Source organism: Abrus precatorius, unplaced genomic scaffold, assembly GCF_003935025.1.
Source record: "Abrus precatorius isolate BTA unplaced genomic scaffold, Abrus_2018 Scaffold3, whole genome shotgun sequence".
NCBI lineage: Eukaryota > Viridiplantae > Streptophyta > Magnoliopsida > Fabales > Fabaceae > Abrus > Abrus precatorius.
In genome coordinates this window covers 21,866,985-21,874,860 of record NW_020874373.1, presented here as the reverse complement: position 1 = coordinate 21,874,860, position 7,876 = coordinate 21,866,985, and the positions used below count along the sequence as shown (strand labels likewise).

The 7,876-nt window shown below is 34.0% G+C and overlaps 1 non-coding gene across 1 annotated transcript; it reads right to left on the bottom strand.

Annotated features, from left to right (window-relative positions):
* Nucleotides 1-5,006: 5,006 nt before the first annotated feature.
* On the bottom strand, nucleotides 5,007-5,111 carry LOC113864043. The gene has a single exon (XR_003504650.1). It is a non-coding gene; the product is annotated as a small nucleolar RNA R71 (small nucleolar RNA).
* Nucleotides 5,112-7,876: the final 2,765 nt, after the last annotated feature.

Here is a 7,876-nt window from a genome sequence, read left to right as displayed (position 1 = left end):
GGCCTTCATATAAAAAATAACTTTTCCCAATCTTTTTAGCTAGTCGTTCTATGGGTAGATTCATGTAGTTGTATGTAAATTTCTGTGTAAGTTATAGTTACATTTGTTCACTGATGCTTTACTTTTCACCTTGTTTCCTTCTCTGTCTTTGCATCTCCTTTTGTTTTTGTTTAAGGGTTTGTATCGCGCGTGTTGCTAATTTCCAGATAACGATTGATGTTCCAAGATATTAAATCATTTGATGTTTCGTCAACAAAATTTTACCCGTAGTTGCATAGATTATCTTGTTCGTAGCTTGAAACACAGGACAAGTGTTTGCGAGTCTATCAACAAACCTATATTTCTAGGTAGATACCATCTACATTAATTATTCAAATTGATGTCTAATTATCTGTTTAAAATTCGAATTTAATTTAAATATATTGACAATATAATTTTTTATTTCTATCATTCAATTATAAACTAGCAGATCATATCAGTAAACATCATTGATATAAAAGTTATATTTATGATGTATTCCAATTAGTTGACCATGTAAAAATATTCATGCTGATAATATATCAAAATTAAACTCTTAAAATTATTCACTACGTGTGTTTTCTTATAAGAAGTTCCAACAAATATTTATGATTTTATATAATCAAAATAAAGATAATACATTAAATTTTGAGTAATTTATGTTGAATATACAAATATTTAAAGAAATAAAATTATCATTCTAAAAGAAGTTTAGATGATTTATTTGTAATTTTAAAATTATTTATTTAGTTTTTCACTTCATTTTTTTATAAGTAATATCACATTATCAGAATTTGATTTGATATAAATTAAATATAATAAATTTAATTTTTGGTCGGACCTAAACAATTAAGTGTTAGAATGCTTTAATAGCCTGTGACTCAAGTAGGGTATAAAGGGGGAGAAGTTTAAGTCGTAACTCCCATTGCATGCTATCTACCGAATTTTGATGACTTCAGTATTTTCATTTTCATTTTTGGATGAAATTATATAACTTATAAGTTGTAGTCTAATGTGAAATTTGGTTTGAATTTTCATGATTTTTTAAAGTTATTTCTAATTGAAATGGACTTTTAATTCCCCTTCAAATGGTCATGGCAAATTTTTAAGTCTCGATTTTTCAGTAGTGTTAATATATATATATATATATATATATATATATATATATCCTACGTTCAACAGGACTGAAAACTATCAATATTTTCGGTCCTTTATGGTGTGAATAACTAATTTTTATTTTGATTCTTTTTTAAAATAATAAAACAAAATTTCAAAATAAAAATTAAAAATAATGATTAGATTTTGTAGGAGGTTAAGATAATGGATAAAAACTAATTTAAAAATTCAATTTTTTTTTAATTTTTAAATTGAAAATAGGTAGTGGATCAGTGACTAAAAATTGACTTAATTTTTTTTAAAATAATTAAAATAGTGTGTAGATTTTTAGAAGAGTAGATGAGATAGTAAAAAAAATAAATTAATTGATGGTGGTCATAAAAATTAATTAAAGATTGTGGAGACGATAGAGTTTAGGGTTTTAAGAAAGTGAGCTATAAACAATAGGGAAGTGTCTCCAGAGAGTGGAAGAAAAAGAGAGTTTTGAGAGTATAGAAAAACTTAAAAAAAAAATAAAAATAAAAAATAAAATCACCATTCTTGAAGCATATATTCTCAAAGAATACCATTAGAGAGGATGAGAAAGTAAAGGCAACAAAATTTAAATATTAGGAAAGCCAATAAAAGGGAGAAATCGAGAGCAAACCATAAACTTTGAGAAAAGTGTATCAAGTAAAGTTATCTTTATCTCTTTTTGCTTTTGGTTATATTATTAATCTTTTTAGGTTGTATTGATTTCATTTTGTTTGTACTCTTAATTCTTTTTTTTTAAGTGCAATAATAAATTCTAGCAAAAAAACACATCAAATAAAGTTTTCTTTATCCCTATTCTTTTTTTGTTGTATCATTGATCTTGTTTTATTGTGTTGATTTCATTTTGTTTGCACTCTCACTCTTTTTTTATTTTTTTAATATAAAATCAAACTTAAAAATTTAATCTTGTGACGCAAGCAACAGATAAATCATTTTTTTAGTGACATTTTTCTTTTTTTTCTTTTATTTATTTTTTAATAAATCAATAAACTAAAAATAAAATCTTGTGACATAAACAACAAAATGAATCATTTTTTTTTTACCTTTTTCTTATTTTTTCTTTATTTTTATGTTTTTATTTTTTATTAAAACCAATAAAATATAAATAAAATCTTGTGATTAAACATTTGTTTTTCTTTTCTTGATTTCCCTTTTGAACCAATGCAATAAAGTAAGAAAATAAATAAATTAAATCATGTGATAAGTTATAAACATTTTAAGATAATAGTAATTTTTTCTCCTATTTTCTCTTGGTTTTTTAAGACAATAAAATAAAAAATTATAAAATTTAAATCTCATGATAGGCCAGAAAGTTGTGTGTATTTATATATTATTATTATCATGTTTACTTGATATTGCAATTGTCTTATAAGTTTACTTGTGATGAATCTACATTTTACTACATTTTTATACATCATTTATTACTTTTTATAGAAAAGAATAGACTTAGATAGTGTAAATAAGATGAATATTCCAATTAGGCTAAATAATATAGGTTTCTTAGTTTTTTGTTAATTTACATGAATTTAGATAGTTTATTTTACATATTTTGATCATTTGAATAATATGGCAGGAATCCCCAAGCTTATTTTGAAGAATTATTGGATTTTGAGGAATTTGAGGTGAAAGTAACTACTTTCAATATTGATAGTGACAACTACAGCAAGCCACTTCCAGCAAAGGGACCAAAGTGATCACTTCCAAAGCTTAAAGTGACAACTACAGCAGCCCAGAATCAACCAAACCTGCGCGTGGTTACTATGAATATTCATAGTAATCACTCCAGAGCATGCAAAAATTGAAGGTGCTGCGCGTAACTACTATGAATATTCATAGTAATCACTCCAGAGACCCAAAATGTTCCTCTGCTGCGCGTAACTACTATGAATATTCATAGTAATCACTCCAGAGAGGAAAAACCCAACTGATGCTGCGCGTGGTTACTATGAAAGAATGAGAGTAATTACTTTGGGCGGCGCCAGCTTTAGTATAAATAGATTTTTACCAAATTAGGGTAGGGAGTTCTTACACTTTTTGAACCTTTTCTTTTCTTTACTCAATTTAGAATACTTTCCAGAGCTTAGGGCAACCTTGGGTGACAGCCAAGGGTCCAACCTAGGGTTTGGTTTCTCATTTCTCTTGCTTTTACATTAATGTTAATGAGTTTTCTGCATTTTCCAATTGCGTTTTTGATCCCCATTTCCATGGAGGGCTAAGTTTGTGTAATCCTTAGTGAATTCACATGGGTTCTTGAGTTCCTTGAATTTAATGATAATATAATTCCTTTCTTTCATGAATTACTTCTTCCTTGTCTCTTGAATTGAATTAATGGTGAATGAGGGGGGTATTGCTCAATTAACCCTAATTTTGTTTTAAGGAGATTCTAAACTAAGGGTTGCTTAATCCTAGGTTTAATTCTAAGGTTGCGTAATTTTGGGATGAGAGATTAAAGCCTAACAAATTGCGTAATTTCGTTGGGACCATAAGGTTAATTTTCGCTTGTTAAATTAACCTAATTCATGGAAGAAAGGATGAATGTTAAATCTTGAGTGGAATGAGGATAGAATTTATGTGGATGAACTAAGGATTGTGTTTTCTATTGTTTGAATTAATTAAACTCATTTGCTCATTGCTCTTTGTTTTAATTTGAAACCACAAAACCCCCCATTTTCATTGCTTGTTTAATTAATGCCTTCAACATGTTTAATGAAGATTAATAACCAATGTTCATAGGAGACAATCTAGGGTTACCCTAGTACTACATTAATTTGTTTAAATTTTGATGAGGATTTACGACAAATCTTTTAAACACCTCGAAAAAGATCATCATCAAATTGGCGCGTTGCCGGGGACATTGGTGTTGATTTTTCATAAACATGTTATTTGCTCTGTTTTCATTTTCGTTTTCTGCATTGTGAATACTTTAATATAGTTGTAGTTTCATAGGTAAGTAGAGATATCTTGCATTTAGGTAGATTCAATTGCTGTTTTCTGCATATTGTTTGAATTCTGATTTCTGCATTTTAGTTTACCACACTGTATTTTCGTTTGCTGCAATTACCCTGTTTCTGCTGCATAATTCTGCAGAATTCTATAGAATTTGTGTTTGTGTGTTGCCTATTTTCATTCCCTAATTTGCAATTTCTTTCTGTTTTTGCTGTTTGGTGTTAATACTTTATTTTACTGCACTTAGATGTTAGTTTTTCTGCATAAATGTCATCTGAATTTTTCTGCATTTTTACTGCTTCATTAGTTGACTTCTTTTCAATTTCCATAGACAATTCCTAATGAATGACCAGATCAAATCTGGGAGATTTATATCCTCCAGATATTGAAATTGATAGGACATTCCATAGAAATCTTAGGAACCTTAGTAGACAAAATTCTGTACATATTGAGGAGCCATCTTCACCATTTCTCCATCTTCTATATATTCTTCTCTGCATTCTTTAAATTCTGAACCTTTAGAAATGGCAGAAAATGACTGACACTTAAGGAGCTTGCCGCACCGGACGTGACCTACCAGACTTTATGTATCCAATACCCGGATGTGGATGCCCCTTTTGTTCTTAAAACTGGCCTAATCCATCTTTTGCCTAAATTTCATGGTCTTGCAGGTGAAGATCCGCATAAACACCTCAAAGAATTTCATATTGTTTGCTCTACAATGAGACCACAAGGTGTGCCTGAAGAGCATGTGAAATTAAGGCTTTTCCATTTTCTCTTATGGATTTGGCTAAAGACTGGTTGTATTATCTTCCACCTGGCTCTATTACAAGTTGGGACACCCTCAAGAGATTGTTCCTGGAAAAAATTTTTCCTGCTTCAAGGGCTGCCTTAATAAGAAAGGAAATATGTGGTATTAGGCAGCTGGAGAGGGAAAGTTTGTATGAATATTGGGAGCGTTTCAAGAGACTTTGTGCTAGCTGCCCCCATCATCAGATAAGTGACCAACTCCTAATCCAATACTTCTATGAAGGCTTACACCCAATGGATAGGAGCATGATCGACGCAGCTAGTGGGGGAGCCCTAGTTGACAAGACTCCCGCAGCGCTAGAGCTCTTATTGAGAATATGGCAGCTAACTCTCAACAGTTTGCTACAAGGCAAAACTCCATCATGTCCTGGAGTGTCCATGAAATTCAAACTTCAGATTCACACAAGTTGGAGCATAAACTAGATGAGTTGGCTACTATGGTAAAACAGTTGGCATCCATTCAAAAGAATTCTACTGCATATACACCTCCACCTTCATCCATTCCAGCAATGCTTTGTGGGATTTGTTCATCTACGGATCACTTCACTGATAGTTGCCCCACATTGCAGGAAACTGAATCTTCGGAAGGTAATCCTCAAGCTTATGCTGCTAATATTTATGCTAATAAGTTTCCTTTTCAGCAGCCGCAGCAACAACAAAGCTGGGATTTATCTTCCAATAGATATAATCCCGGTTGGAGGAACCATCCTAACTTAAGGTGGGCAGGAAATGCACAGCATCAAGGCTCTAGCCAGCCAACCAACAATCATTTCCAACCACATCAAGCTGGACAAAACAAGCCATATTCAGCCCAGCAACATCACCATCCATCATCTTCATCTCAACAACACCACCAAGCCTCCCCTTCACTAGCCGCTACACCTCAAAAGAATGAATCATCTTTGGAAGACCTTGTGAAGCAACTCACCATGAGTAATCTCAATTTCCAACAACAGAGTCAAGCCTTCCAGCAACAAACTCAAGCAAGTATCAAGACCTTGGAAAATTAAATGGGTCAGCTTGCTTCATCCCTTAATCAACTTCAATCTCAAGGCTCAGGCAATCTCCCTACACAAACTGTCACAAACCTAAAGAATGTGAGTGCCATTACCTTGAGATCTGGTAAGGTGATGCAAGAGCCAGAAATGCCTACTGAAAAGGATCCCAGTTGCACTTTAGCTGCAGAAGGTGAAGAAGGAGAAGTTGGAAGCCAAGAGCAGCCTGCACTTATGCCCACACCATGTCAACCAAAAGTGGTAGACCAGGAGGAGAGGTCTATTCCTGTTCCCTTTCCTCAAAGAATGGTTCAGCCCAGCAAGAAGCAAGAAGAGGTTGATAAAGAAATTCTGGATACTTTCAGAAAAGTTGAAGTCAATATCCCCTTGTTAGATGCTATCAAGCAAATCCCAAAGTACGCCAAATTCCTTAAGGACTTGTGCACTCATAGAAGGCGTCTAAAGGGTAATGAAAGAGTGAACATAGGGAGAAATGTATCAGCTCTTTTTGAGAGGCAGAAAACTTCCATGCCTGAGAAATGCAAAGATCCAGGGATGTTTACTATTCCCTGCACTATAGGAAACAATAGGATAGATAATGCCATGCTTGATTTAGGTGCATCTATTAATGTTATGCCTTTATCTATCTTCACATCTTTGTCTCTTGGACCATTGCAGCCCACGGGTGTCATCATCTAATTAGCAAATAAGAGCACTACTAATCCAGCCGACCTTGTGGAGGATGTTCTAGTGAGAGTGAATGACTTGATCTTTCCTGCTGACTTCTACATCTTGGACATGCAGGAAGAAGAGCCAATAAAAGGAGCTGCACCAATCATCTTGGGGAGGCCATTCTTGAAGACGGCCAGGACCAAAATTGATGTGCATGCTGGAACTCTCACTATGGAATTTGGAGAGAGTGTGGTTAGCTTCAACATACTAGATGCTATGAAGCACTCTCCTGAGGAGCATTCAGTTTTTCACATTGATGTTCTTGATAGCTTGATAGATGATAATCTTGCTGAATTTTTAGGAGACTTTTTCGTTGATTTTTCTGATTGTATAGATACCATAGATACTAAAATTTGTGAATATTGTACTAAGTCATCTTTGTGTGATATTTGTATTGCTGATTTTCTAGATTTAGATTCTGCAACTTCTGACATTAATGACATTGAAAAATCAAAAGGGTTAGAATGTGGTTCATTGAGTACAGCAAGTATAATTGAATCTAACCCTTGTGGTTTAAATGTTGCAGAAATCATTTCAAATGAAAGTGCTAAAGCACTACCTTCAATTGAGCAGCCTCCCACCTTGGAGCTTAAACCCTTGCCTGAGCATTTAAAATACACTTATTTGGAAATAGGTGAGAAGCTCCCTGTGATCATTTCCACTGAGCTTGATGAGGACCAAGAGGAGCAGTTGCTTGATGTGATTCGGAAGTATAGAAAGGCTATTGGTTGGACCTTGGCTGACATCCCTGGAATCAGTCCTTCCCTGTGCATGCACTGGATTTTGCTGGAAGAAGGATCCAAGCCAGTAAGACAGCCCCAGAGGAGGGTCAATCCGATCATATTGGAGGTGGTGAAAAAGGAGATCACCAAACTACTCTAAGAAGGCATCATCTACCCGATATCAGATAGCACATGGGTGAGCCCAGTGCAGGTGGTGCCCAAAAAGTCAGGGATTACAGTTGTGAAGACTGAGAAGGATGAGCTCCTGTCCACTAGAGTGCAGAATAGCTGGAGAGTCTGCATTGATTATCGGAGGCTCAACCAGGCGACCAGGAAAGACCACTTTCCTCTACCTTTCATAGATCAGATGCTGGAGCGCCTGGCAGGTAAATCTCACTACTGTTTCCTAGATGGATTCTCAGGTTATTTTCAAATATGCATAGCCCCTGAGGATCAGGAGAAGACCACTTTTACATGCCCATTTGGTACATTTGCATATAGGAG